Source organism: Phoca vitulina, unplaced genomic scaffold (genome assembly GCF_004348235.1).
Source record: "Phoca vitulina isolate PV1807 unplaced genomic scaffold, GSC_HSeal_1.0 scaffold54, whole genome shotgun sequence".
NCBI classification, from domain to species: Eukaryota; Metazoa; Chordata; class Mammalia; order Carnivora; family Phocidae; genus Phoca; species Phoca vitulina.
Window position 1 is genome coordinate 6,535,770 of NW_022589757.1, and position 15,257 is coordinate 6,551,026.

Here is a 15,257-nt window from a genome sequence, read left to right on the forward strand (position 1 = left end):
AAATTAAAAATAGAGAACTATCCTAGGATGCAGTAATTACACTATTGAGTATTTACCCAAAATATACAAGAACACTAACTCAAAGGGATACACCCACCTCTATGTTCACTGTAGCTTTATTTACAATAGCCAAACTATGGAAGCAGTCCCAAGTGCCCATCAATGGATGAATGGATAAAAAAGATACACTGGAATATTAGTTGGCCATAAAAAAGAATGAAATCTTGCCATTTGCAACGTGGAGCTAGACAGTATAATGCTAAGTGAAATAAGTCCGTCAGAGAAAGACAAATACCATATCATTTCACTCATATGTAGGATTTAAGAAGCAAAACAAAGAGCAAAGGAAAAAAAGAGAGAGAGAGACAAACCAAGAAATAGACTCTTACCTATAGAGAATAAACTGACAGTTACGGGGGGCAGGGGGGGATGCCTGAGGGGGGGAATGGGTGAAATAAATGAAGAGGTTAAGGAATGCACTTGCGATGAGCACTGGGTGATGTATGGAATTGTTCAATCACTATATTGTACACCTGAAACTAATATAACACTGTATATTAACTACTCTGAAATTAAAATAAAAATTTAATATTAAAAAAATGTCATTTTTTCTTTCCTTGCCAGTTCAAAGGCTGGAGACAAGCTCAAAGCCAACTTTTATGGGGCCCTATGCCAATGTAGGCCATAAAAGAAAGGCTGATAATTTAAAAAGCACGCAATTTCAAGTGGATCTCAATTCAAATTCTAACTTCTAGTGATGCTTGAAGAACATGCTAGATTTACTTCCTTGGCACCAGAAAAAAGCAGGAGAAATTCCATCCTAATTATGAAAAGTTTTACTTGTAACAGTAATTGATTAAAGTAATTAAACCTTAGTAAAAGGGGCTAAAGTAAAGACATCAACAACATTACATAGAAAAGTACTAAAATTTTTTAAAAAGTTATTTTGTACTCTACTTAGAGCTAAGAACTATAAAGAATGACCTGTTTATGTTTTGTGAAAAGTTTTAATGACATTACAATCCATGTGGAGAAATACACAAAACCATACATAAAGATTGCCATATGGATCAATTAAAGAAAAACCTTGCCTACATTCCTGCTTAACATTCATCTCAAAACAATTATTTTTATGGCTATAACAAAAAAAAAATGAGGAAAAAAAATACCTAAATGCTCTGCAAAGCCCTAGCTGATTTCAGGTCTTTCTTGCTCTTCTTTCTCTCTTTCTTTTTCTTTTTCTTTCTTTCTTTTTTTTTTTTTTTTCTTGCTCTCATTTCAAGTTTCTTTATACTACTCGTACTTTATCTTCCAATTAGTTTTAGGTAGCAAGGTTTAGTCTAGAGTTTGTTTTCTAAAACTTGATATTTTTAAGTCACTTTCCCCAGCCTAGTTAAAATGTGTCAATTTTGAAAGGAAGGGCATTTCATTCACTTTTAATCCTGACACAACTTCCTATTACAATACCTGTCATTTTTTCCTTTGTGGCTAAACAAAAATAAACATTACAATGGTACCATAATGAGCAGCAAATTAAGTCCTACCTGCTCTGGGGAGGCATCATTAACTATGTCATCAGGAAATTAACAGTTTTTGGTTTTTCACTCTCTACAATTGTGTAAAGTGTAAGAGATGCCAAATCATAGGATAGCATCAAACATCACATATTACCACATACAAGAGAGAGAGTGAGAGAGAGAGAACGAGCTGAAGAGTGCCAGTATGGGCCAATTTTGATTTACCCACATAAATTCAGCTTTAATAATGGAAATCTCTTCTACAGCATATGGTCTGTTCAACATGTAAGTTAAAAAACACAGAGGTCCTTAAATTTTTTTTTAATCCTCTTTCATACATGAGGACTTGAGGGAAAAAAATTATCCAAAGCTTTCATGAAAACAAGCAATAAACCAGTTTACAGTCAAAGTTAAAGTAACAGCGGACATCACCTTCATAAACACAGCAAATTTATCCCCTGAGGGAGTCTGGTTACTCTGTCCAAGAGCATTCACTGAAGGCTGGTGGGTTTCTATAGCAGCTTAATTATATTCCCAGGATTTATACTCCTGAAGAGGAAATCACAGCCTATATATCTCTAACCTCTTTATCAAAAGCAAAGAGAAAATGTATAAATTTCTCCTTCAGACATTGACTTTTTGCCTAATAAAACTATTATGTCCTTTAAGTTAAAAACAGCTCACACTTTTGACAATATATTTTAGGGGGAAAAGTTTTAGATTAAAAGTTTTCTGAGCTTGAAAAATTATTTATCCCCAAAATTATAATCTGATGTTATGATTATTTGATGGGTAATCAGAGCCACCAGAAAAAAAAAAAAATTTACTCTTTCTCTTACGAAAAATAGAATTTTACTGGTAAATATATGAATTTGTAGATTAAGACTTGAATTCTTACTGAAATCCAAATGGCTGCACTGTTTTTACATTTCTGCCAACAGTCTATAAGAGCTCCAATTTCTCCACATCCTCATTATACTTGTTACTGTCTTTCTTTTTTATTATAGCCATCCTAATACATGTGAAGTGGTGTTACACTGTGATTTTTTCATTTCCCTAAGGCCACTGACATTGAGCAGCCTTTCATACATGTATTGGCCAGTGGTATACCTTTGCAGAAATGTCTACTCACATCCTTTGACCATTTTTCAATCAGGCTGTTTTCTTATTGTTGAGTTAGAAGAGTTCATTATACATCCAGAATATTAACTCCTTCTCAGGTATATATGATTTGCAAATATTTTCTCCTTATTTGTGAGACATCTTTTTTATTTTCTTGATAGTATTGTTTGCAGCACAAATATTGTTCATCTTCCCACTGTATAATTTAATTACTTTTTCTTTTGTCATATGTACTTTTGGAGTCATATCTAAAAAACCATTATCTAACCCAATGTCATGAGACTTACTCCTAGGTTTTCTTCTGATTTTTCTTTGTTTCAGCTCTTACATTTAGTCTATGATCCATTTTGAGTTAATTTTTGTTCATGGTATGAGGTAGAGGTTCAACTTCCTTTTTTTATGAATATCCAGTTGTCTCAGCACCATTTGTTGAAAAGACTTCCTTTGCCCTTGAAATGTTTTGGCACCAATGTCAAAAATCAAACCCTAAATGCAAGGATTTATTTCTGGACTCTTGATTCTATTCCACTGACCAATGTCTATCCATAGGACAGTACCACACTACCTTAATTACTATCTTTGTAATAGCTTTGAAATCAAGAAGTGTGAGTCCTCCAACTTTATTTTTCTAGATTATTTTGATTATCCTGGGCCTCTTGTCTTTGCATATAAATTTTCAAGATCAGCTTGTCAATTTCTGCAAAAACAACAACAAAAACAAAAATCTTGGGATATTGCTAGACATTCTGTTGAATCTATAGGTCAGTATTGAGTTTTCCAATCTATGAACATGGCATGCTGTACATTTATTAAGATCTTCCTTTATTCAATAATGTTTTCTAGTTTTCAATGTATAAGTCTTACACTTCTTTTGTTAAATTTATACTAAGTATTTTACTTTTCCGATGCTATTGTAAAGGGAATTGTTTTCCTAATTATATTTCACAATGTTAATTGCTAGTGTCTAGAAATACAATTGGTTTTTATATATTGATTTTGTATCTTGTGCAATCTCACTGAATTCCTGTTCTAATCATTGTTTTAAGTGGATTCCTTTGGATATTTTATATTAGAGATGTCATCTGTAAAGAGTTTTATTTCTTTCATTGAAATCTGAATGCCATTTGTTTCTTTTTCTTACCTAATTACCCAAACTAGAACCTCCATGATATTGTTAAACAGAAGTGGTGAGAAAGGGACATTCATGTCTTCTTTTTTGGTCAGTCTAGCTGAAGGTTTTTCAGTTCTCTTAATCTCACAGAACCAATTTCTGAGTTTGTTGATTTTCTCTATTGTTTTTATATTCTCTATTTCATTATTTTCACTCTAGCATTTATTACTTTCTTCTTTCTATTTGCTGGGTTTGGTTTATTTTTCTTTTTTAGTTTCTTAAAGTGAAAGTTTAGATTATTGATTTCAGATTTTTTTAAGATAGGTATTTTCAGCTCTAAATTTCTCTGAGCACTGCTTTAGTTACAAACCATGAGTTTTAGTATGTTATGATTTCATTTATATTCATTTCAAAATATTCTCTAACTTTTCTCGTGACATCTTCTTTGAAACATCACGTGGGAGCATATTGTTAAGCCTACACATATCCGCAAATTCCCTCAAATTTTTCTGTTATTGATTTCTAACCTAATTCCACTGTGATCAGAAAAATACTTTTTCAATAATTTAAAATTTATTAAGTCTTTAATCTCCTCAAATTTATTAAGGCTTGTTTTGTGGACGTTGCATATGGTCTGTCCCAGAGAATGTTCTATGTGTGCTTGAGAAATATGCATTTTCTGTTGCTTTGGGTAGTATGTTCCAGAGATGTCAGGTCTAGTTTGTGTATGCTATTGTTCAAGTCTTGTCCTTCCATACTGATCTTCTGCTTACCTTCTATCCATCATTAAAAGTGGGCTACTGAAGTCTCCAAATGTTAACTGATTTCTCCCATTGATTGCCAGTTTGTTCTTCAAGTATTTTGAGACACCACTTTTAGGTGCTATATGTTTATAACTGCTGTATCTTCCTAATAGATTTAGCTTTTATTACAATGGAATGCCCCTCTTTATCTCTAGTAATTTTTTTTAAAGTCTATTTTGTCTAATATCAGTAAAGCTACTCTAGCTTTTTTTATGGTTCTTTAAAGTTGTTCTATCTTTACTTTCAACTTATTTATATCTTTGAATCTAAAGTGTGCCTCTGGTAATACAATATATACTTGATTGTTTTATGCAGTCTGACACCTGCCTTTTGAATGGATTACACAATCCGTTCACACTTAATGTTATACGGTTGAATTTACATCTCTATATTTTTAATTTTTAATATATCTCATGTCTTTTTTGTTCCTCCATTCTTTCTTTATTACCTTCTTTTGTATTAAAAGGATTAAGGGGATATTTAATTTCTTTTGTCATTTTATTTTATATTTCAGTTTTCTTGGTGATTGCTCTAGTGCTCATATATCCTTAATTTATCAGAATCTACCTCGTATTTATACTGACCTAATTCCAAAAACAGAGAAACTTTACTCCTCCATAGCTCCATTCACTTCCCACCCTTTTACACTATTACTGTTATATATATTCTGTGTGCATGTGTTTCATATATGATACAAATTGTTATAATCACTAGTTTATATAATCTTACATTTTTTAAAGAAGTTGAGAGGACAGGAATATATATCCATACAGTTGTTATATTAACCATTTTATTTACCCTTCATTGTTCATTTATTTTTTTAACGTCTTTCAGTTAACCTCTTATTTTTTTTAATTTAAAATCAATTAGCCAACATATAGTACATCATTACTATATATGTCAGATGTAGTGTTCAATAATTCATCAGTTCCATATCATACCTAGTGCTCATCACATCATGTACCCTCCTTAATGCCTATCACCCAGGTGCCCCATCCCCCCACCCATCTCCCTTTCAGCAACCCTCAGTTTGTTTCCCAGAGTAAAGAGTCTCTCATGGTCTGTCTCCCTCTCTGATTTCTTCTCAGTTTTTCCTTCCTTCCCTTATGATCCTCTGCACTATTTCTTATATTCCACATGAGTGAAACCATATGATATTGTCTTTCTCTGACTGACTTACTTTGCTCAGCATAATACCCTCCAGTTCCATCCACGTCAATGTAAATGGTAGGTATTCATCCTTTCTTATGGCTGAGTAATATTCCATTGTATATATAAACCACATCTTCTTTATCCATTCATCTGTTGAAGGACATCTCTGCTCCTTTTACAGTTTGGCTATTGTGGACATCACTGCTATGAACATTGGGGTGCAGGTGCCCCTTCATTTCACTATTCATTGTTCATTTCCTTCTGTAGCTTTGACTTCACCTGGTATCATCTCTGTACGCCAAAGCAGCTTTGTTTCCACTGGTCTCCTTTGTACTGTTATTCTGTTACATTACATTTCTGTATGGCACAGGTTCAATAATATACATACTATTTATGAAGCTGTTTTTAAAGTCAGTCAAATGAATAAAGGAGAAGAAATAACAATTACATTATCACTTGTGTAGATAAAAATTATGTTTACCAGTGCTTTGTGGGTGTGTACATGATTGCAAATTACTGTCTAGTGTCATTTACTTTCAGCCTGAAGAACTCCTTTTAGCATTTCTTGAAAATCAAATCTGTTGGCAACAAATTCTCTGCATTTGTTTATCTGAGAATGTCTTTATTTCACCTTCATTTAGGAAAAACTGTCTTGCTAGATATGAGATTTGGGGTTGATCACTTTCACTTTCAGCACTGTAAGTCACCCTCCTGCCTTCTGGACACCATTCATTCTGATATGTCTGCTATTATTGAGGTTTCCTTGTATGTGAGGAGTTGTTTTTCTCTTACTGCTTTCAGGAATTTTTTCTATGTCTTTGGCTTTAAATAGTTTGACTAAGAGGTATCAGGGTGTGGATCTCTTGGGGTTTACTACTTGATGTTCACTGAACTTGGGTGTGTTTATTAATGTTTTTCATCAAATTTCTGGACACATCTTCAAATATTTTTTTCTGCACCTTTCTCTCTCTCCTCTCCTTCTGATACTCACATTTCATTTCATTGGTATTGGTCACTTAAAGGTGTTTCACATTTTTCTGAGGTTCTGCCTTTTTTTGTTTTTACTTGTTTTTCTCTTTTCTTCAGACCGCATAGCCTCTATTGATTTACCTTTAATGTAGCTGACTTTTTTTCTGCTACCCCAAATCACTTGTTAAACCACACAGTGGTTTTTTTTTTCATTTTGGTTATCATAATTTACAACTCTAATCTTTTTAAATAATGTTTCTCTCTTTATTGATATTCTCAATTTCATGAAACATTGTCATCATACCTTCCTTTACTTCTTAGAAATAGTTTCCTTTAGTTCTTTGGAGATATTTAGCATGAGTGCTTTGAAGTCTATGTCTGTTAAACACACTATCTGGCCCTCTTTGTAAAATGTTTCTAATGCTTGTTTGCCTGTTTGTTTTCCTGTATATAGGTCACACTTTGTTATTTCTTTGTAGTTTTCATATTGTTGTTGAAAACGACATTTCAGATAATATACTGTAGTAACTGGATATTGATTTCCCCTTCCTTGCTCCAGGGCTTGTTTTTGTTGTTTGCTTGCTTATTTTTTAGTTGTTTATTTTGGCCTGACTAGTTCTGTGAAACGTATCTGCTACAGTGCATTATCAGATGTTCCTGCACACATCCTCCCCTATCATCTTATCTTTTAGCCTGACTACCTAGGCACCATGTACTGAGCCAAATATTATACTGAAGTCTCCCTAACCACTTAGCGTTTTACCCTTAACAATTATGTGGGGGGGGTGGGGTGCGTGCCTTGGAGGCTACTATTAACAGTTCAGGGTTTATGGAACTTTTCCCCACATTCAGCCACGAAGGAGCTAGTAACTTGGATGTTCTCTAATTGCATCTGAGAGGGTGTAGCATGAACATGCACACAGCTTCCAGACTTTTAGGAATGACTGATATTATTTTTAAGCCTGGCTTAGCAGTTGCCCCTGGGTCAAAGTAGCTTATAGTTCAGTCAATGTTTCAATAAAAGTGTGATTAAGACTCCTGTGCCAGTGAAGCTTCTTGCACTCAATTTTGATGAAGTCTGTATGAGGTCTGGGGAATGCTTTCATGGTGTCCCATATCTTGCTGTGACTGCTCCTTAGTGTTTACAGCCTACCACAGGTGCACAGCCTTCCTGATTCCAGAGTTGACTTTGATCCCCAGAGGGTCCTCTCGGCTTCCTTTCCTTAGTTCTCCATGGTTGCCTGGGAATAGAGGTTCTGTAACAGTAGACTAGGGAAATTAGGAGTGCCAGAATCCTTCCTCTCCTAAGGTAAAACTATAACCTGAGACAGAGCTGCAAGGGAGAGAGATCTCTGTTTTCTCAGCTGTACATGCCAGGGATAGAGATTCCGTAACAGAGTTAAGGTGGCTGCTAATGGAGTAGGCCATGGCTCAAATATCTCAGACTCTCACTATTCTTACTGAGTCTTGGTAGATTTTCTTAAATGATTGTTTCTCTATTTCCTTTATACCCTTAGGCCAACTGCCGGAGACTTTAAATGAATATTTTTATAATTTTTGTTATATTTTTCACAGTTAATTGCTGTTTTGCTGGCAAGAGGACCCACCAAACTCCTTGTTCTGTTGATCTAGAAGGCCCACCTCCTTTGTAAGGTAATACTTCAGATATAGTTATAATTAAGTAATTTTAAAAATTCTTATATTAACATTTAACAAAATAAAAGCAGAAATGTTGGAAATCATGGTTTTGGAAAAGGAACATAAATTTATATTTCAGTTGAAACAACAAAAAAGTTTTAAATAAAAGTATAAAGACATGAATAAGAACTTTATTTTTTTCTTCTAAGTCTGAAAGTTGTATCCTCAAATAATCAGAAACAATTTCCAGCTTAGGTCACACTAAAATATAGTGCATCACTTCCCACAGGGAAAAGGTAGGGGCTATCATAAATGTAACTATGTGAGTCAAATCAGATACAATTCTCTATGCTCTGGGATAATTTAACACAGAGTTGCTGTCCATGGTAAAGAAACATACATTCCGCTATGTAGTACCAAGACATCAGAAATCAACTTCAGGTCTAATTTATGAAATTCCATTCTCACTCTTATGTCTAATATAAGCCTAAAGACTTTTGACAGGAGGATGAGAAGGAAACATACTCAGCTAAGGGAAACAAATATATCAACAGTCTGCATCCACATTCCTGAAACTGTCAGACAGGAGCTTCCCACACACAGGAGAAGAGTGCTTAAAAACAAACAAAAAAAACCTGACAGATTTACTATGGGTTTTTCTTAAGATTTTATTTATTTATTTGACAGAGAGAGAGCACGCGCGCCCAAGCAGGAGAAGCAGGCTCCCCGCTGAGCAAGGAGCCCATTGTGGGGCTTGATCCCAGGACCCTGAGATCATGACCTGAGTCGAAAGCAGACGCTTAACCAACTGAGCCACCCAGGCTCCCCCGGTTTTAAATGATGTTCAAGGAAATTTTTGCTCATGGTGCTATTTTCAAAATGCATCCTTTAATCCTCTCTACATATCTAAACCAAATAAATTCAAGGCCTACTTCAAGCCTCATCTCTTCTGCACAACCTCATGCTAAGTCCAGCCTGTGTGCCCTGTTCAACTCCTCCTGACCACCCGCAGCACTTACTATTTTAGGATATAGTGTGAAAGTTGAAGAGTAATTCAAGTGACTAAACTTGAATTACTTCATACTATCTCTCATGGAGACAGTAATAAATTAGCCCTCCAGAAAACCTCCCTGACCTAGTAGCCTCTCTTCTTTACTGTATTCCCTGCTCAAATGGATAAACTCTGTTCTCCTCGGGTCAAGAAAGGGGTGCTCCCTCTCTTTAGTTTTCCAGGGCTGTATGCAGTAGTTGCTACTCTCTATATTAGCAGTACTGAGAAAATGCTCTCCCATCACCTGCTCTAAATTATAGAAATTAGACTCTGTAAATGATGAAAAATCTCTCCTTACTTTTTTGCAAGGATGACTTTCAGTTTTCATAGATAATCATAATAAGGTAATGAATTGTAAATTAATTTTCCAAACAACTATTTCTTCAATGCCTATAGATCATGGCAAACAGAACATCTCAGCCATTAAGTATCAATACCCCCTTCTTATACATCTAATGCAAAAGAATCTTAGTATCATTATAGTATATGAATATAAAGTCAAAAAGAATTAACTTTCAGCATCATGATTAGGTTTTGTGTAATTTCAATGTGTAATTAATCAAACATAATTTTCCTAATATATAATCTAGCAAGGTCAAGGACCACTAGCCTAATTATATTTCCTTTTTATGCTGGTAGTTGTTGGTTTGTTTTTTGTTTTTTTGTTTTCTGGGTTTTTTTGCCATTTACTCAGAAGTATAAAAACAATTTTTTGGCTGAAAGAAAATTTAAAAATAGAGGTTATTATTTTTGCATTCTTTGAATTGACTGGGTATGCTCTACAAATAGTTATGGGAATAGCATCTTCAAAAAATAATAAATCTTTCAACATCTAAAAGAAATCCAGATTCCACAAAACCTATGTTTGTCTAATTATAGCTTTGTATTTTGATGTGGTTTTCTACGTAAATACATTTTAAGGCTTGCAATAGGAATGTATTCTATTAAAAACAGATGTTATGCCGAAAGTTACAAAGTACCAAATGCTTATTATGTATCCCCAAAACAAATCTAAATTGTCTTATTATAAGATATTTCATGTTTCAGACATTAGTTTAGGTCTTCAGTCTAGATGACCAATATAACTGCCCAAATCAACCAAAACACACCCTTGCCAGCTATAATAGGAAAAATTAACATCAATAAAAAAACGAGATTTCTGCTACTCAGATTATCATCCAGCCTACACTGAAATATCCAGTGATAATAGTAAAACATTTGCAATAAATAGAGATTCATGAGTAAAATACATACCCCTTTTTCCTTTTCATGCAGGCCAGTATTGCAGCAGTAGACAATATCTGATGTATAGCACACACAATTTCCCAATGCCTTATAATGGCAATTACTATTTCAGGTAAGAATGCTTAGAAGCATTACATTATTCCATGTCATGTTCCATGATTCCTTGTTTGCGTGAACACTACATCAAAAACTAATGATGTAATGTATGGTGGTTAACATAACACAATAAAAAAAAAAAAGAAGCATTACATTATACACTTCCATATAGGAACATCTGAATAATGAATGCTTCCTTTCCCGTCATTATGGGCTTTTACAATACACACAAAAACAGCGTTTTTAGAGGTTAGGTCAGCAAACACAATAGAAAGATTGAACAGGATACCAAATGTCTAATTCCTTAACATTTATATCTGTATTAAATGGGAATTCTAACAAATCCTGTTACTACCTCCCCTTATAATAAGTAGCAGATTTAACTATCTATTTTTCTAATCATATTTCCAGAGGCTAAAAGCCCAACAAATATTTAACTATCATGACTTGTTTTTCTCTCCCATTCTCTGGGCAGAGCATTTTAATCTGATAAATAGAAGAAACCCAGAAAGAGATTCATTTGTGTTGCATTAAGTGGCTATACAAATGTCAGTTTATTTAAAAAATAACACAGATTCTTCTTATTCACTCTTGTTAACTTCTGTGTGTAAATTTACATTGTGGGGAGCATGTTTTTTTACAGACTTTTTAAGTATGATTAGACTTTATTTACTTAAGGCGTATTTTATAAAAATGGCTCCTTTTTGTGTCATGGAATGAATCAAAAGTATCATCACTTGACATTTGGTAAGGTTTAACCACTGTGGCTATAACCTCCAACCAGAACTTACATGCCAACGCAAGCAAGTGACCCTCGTCCTTACTGTTTATGGAAGCTTATGTGCCTCAAGTTCACATCTCTCAGATAAACTTTTATTTAACTGGGCAAATGTCATGTTTGGTGGCATGAGAGTTTATGTATTTGTCAAAATCTGTTAGAATATGGAAGATGCTTTAAAACTATCTTCACATACAATTTCATAAATGTAACTAGTCATTTAAAGATTGAGCATATATATGAAAATCAATACAAATTCAAATTATTTTCTACAAGTATCTATTCTGGTCTCCAGATAAATAAAATAGTATACTCACACTTACATAAAATACTTCACATCCATACTTTTTACTTAATGATCAAGAGCTCGGGCTCTAGAGCCAGATGGCTGGAGTTTGAACCTGAGCTTGGCCCCTTACTAGCCTGAAACATTATTTAACCCCTCTACAACTCAGTTTTCTGTACTATATACTGGTGATAATGAGGTCTACTTCATAGGATGAGGAGGATTAGATGAGTTAGTATAAGTAGAGTGCTAAAAACAATGACTGGCATGTGGTCAATAAAGGACAGTATGCCTTGTGGTTTCCAGGGTTCTTTTTGTCATAATTAGCATTATTATTACTATTGCTGTTGCTCCTACTACAACTGTTGCCATGTTTACCAAAATATATTTGTTTATGACCTCATTTGACACAGGGTTAACTAGAAACTTCTTTGTGAGGCAGCTCTATCAATTCTCACTTTTCTGCTCATAAACTCAGGTTAAACTTAACCTTTAGTGGAGCACAGGAGATCCTGAGGTGACTTAAGATCGTTATCAACATCAATATTCCTGGATTACCCCAGCAACAGAGAAGAGATTGGGCTAAATGTTTACTAGTTCTAGAGCATTCCTTAATAATGGGCAAGTATGTATGCATATCAGCACTTAAACACAGGTCTCATAAAAAACTGGTTTTTCTATTTTCCTCCTGATTCCTTACAAAACAGGGTTATTGTTGTTAAGTTAGCAGGTTGATGTTTAAATTATGATGTAGAAGTGTCACACTCATTTGGTTAAGAACGACATCAAATCACACATTTACCGTCTCAGCTAATCTCCTTATGTTTTAAATACTTTAAAATAAAGTATAAACTAAGAAGTCATCACAGAAATATATATATTCCATGAAAAAAATAAGAAATGCTTCATTTTAGGTTCCTTGAGGAAAGGGGGTTTAGAAATACAAGATATCCATCATTACTACTAGACTAGGTGTCCAGAGAGTAACCCTCTTTCTCCTCAAGCCAAACGGCAATGTGCCCAGCGAAAGAATCTTCTATTATCACGCTGAAAATGTCTCTTCTGAAAAGAGTAAAAACAGCACAGGCACCTCATTAAATACCAGTGCATTTGACCACAGTCTTACTTTCAAGAAGAAGACAGATCACAGAAAAATTATTTGGCTATTTTTAAATATTTAAAGAAAAACAGAACTTCTAGCTTCCATTGTATATAAGAAGAATTGCTTGAAATACCTCCATAAACATATGCCAGAGCATTAAAGGCTATTCATTTCACTGGACATGAATCATGAGGTACCAAAATGTCTGCACATACAATCAGTATACATTTCCCATAAAAAGGGGAACTATTTGCATGCATCCTGAAAATATATTTTCCTTAAACAAAATTATAAATGTCTCAAGTAGATGGAATAAATAGATTTTTCTTCCAAATGCAACAAAGTTAAATAAAAATAGGTTTCTTCAGCAATATATCACTTTGCAGATTTTTCTCTCTCCAACATACAGAAAAAAGAAAGAAAGAAAAGAAACAAAAATCTCATCCCTCCAAAACCAGACCTGAAGTGCAGAGCTCAGTACCAAGAGCCAGGCCAAGGAGATGCAGAACAAGCTTGTCAGGAGTCATGATGGAGACTCTTCCATTAACCTTGTTTGAAGTTGAAAGTCAACAGTAGCATCACCATCCATAAGTGCTAACTATGACATTGGCAAAGTCTCTTACCCATAGTTTATAAAATGTCTTACTGCCAGAGTAAGGTGAGCATGCTGAGATGATGTTCAGTAGAGATGAACTGTTCATGTGCAAAGAGGCCATCTGATGGCCAACTAGTTGAATTTCAAGTTTTGATGATTTAAACATAAATCTTATTTCAGTAAGCTAAAAACTGAATATTATGTCAAATAAGTCATGAAATCCTGGTAACTGGTAACTGATAACATAAGAAGCATCTTCCTTATCTGTGTTCACTCAACAGAAAAAAGTGGTGATGGAAGATGAGGAAGGCATCATTTGCCTCTCTGATCACTTCATCCCTAGACAAGAGACATCCTATGTCACATCTGCCCATTTGTCAAGTGACAATCCTGGCTGCTGGACAGCCTTGATATATGTACTCTCTGCCCATATTCCTTGCCCAGTTTTCCCATCTCTGACACAGTCCATGAGAAGAGGTAGGATTCAGACTAAGTGCACTAGATGCAAATGTACTGTGCAAAAGATTTTTTTTTAAATATTTATATCTGCCAGAGAAAATGTGGCTTTCCATTTACCGTTATTCACCTTAGCACTGCCACCTTGGCCATACTGACTTATTATGAGATGAAGGATTTTCTGGTCTTTAATCATTACTAGGCACAGTCACTGACATTACTAGGCATAGTCCTCCTCCCTCAGCTGGTTTACTTTTAAACGAAATTTTATTCAGTGCCTACAATATGCCAGGTACTGTCCAATTTACCATAGTCCCTGACCTAAGGTCACCAGGGGCCAGCTTTACTATAACAAATGATTCTGAAAAATTCAACTGCATAATGTTTAGGTTTGCATCATTTTCAGAATAATAGAAATGCCTGGGGTGAGCTGCATATCCACTCAACTAGAGGTTTGAGGGGTCTAGCTGTGCCATTCAAATCCATCCTTCCCTGGCTGGATTTGTCAGTATCCATATGATGGGAGGTGTCTGCTCTGAAATAAATATCAATGGGAACAACTCTGGGTCATACTTCTAGCTACAACTCCCAGGTCAGAGGCAAAAATTCCATTGGTTACCACTCATCTGGGAAGAACAGTCCAGGAGAATACTGGGAACTTGGGGTCTCATTTGTCTCTCTCACTGCCCCCCAAGACTGAGCTGCCCACCATTCTCCTACTTCCATGCACTTTTTCACCCACCCAGCAGAATTAAGAAATGTAGCTACTCCCCATTTCAGGGTGAAGGATGGACACCAATAGTAATACCTTCTATCTGGAGCTCATTATTGAGGAGTGTTACTGTACTTCCCTGAATGACACCTTTGAGAAATCTACAATACCATTTCATGATCAAGTCCACTGGGTGGATCAGTTGGGAAATGTTGCTTGCAAATGATTTTCTCCAAATGCACTATTGTTTTTCTCCAAATGCACTATTCTTTTTCTAACTCAGGTGTCCAAAGATAGATCCTTTGATCTAACACAGAATAGAGGTGTTGGTACTAGATGTAAGACTCTTCCATATGTCAAATACGGTGTGATTGTTTAGCTGGATTCTAAAGGTGTCCAGTTCCACAAAATACCAAACACATTATAGATTACTAAGGACTGGACTTCTTACTTATTTTTCTTTGCCCACTTTTACCTTTCTTTCCATCCATACTAGTTCTCAGATGAATTTCAATCAATTGACAGGTTATTTCTAGACAACTAATTCTGGAAACAAGCAATAGCTAAAATTCTGGAAATATGTATCATAAGGCTACAGATAAAATCATCAGGACATTATCACTT

At 34.8% G+C, this 15,257-nt stretch overlaps 1 protein-coding gene across 1 annotated transcript in view; it reads right to left on the minus strand.

Moving 5' to 3' along the window:
- Positions 1 to 15,257, minus strand: part of FMN2 (formin 2) — a 382,777-nt gene that overhangs the window by 249,756 nt on the left and 117,764 nt on the right. The window lies entirely within an intron of this gene.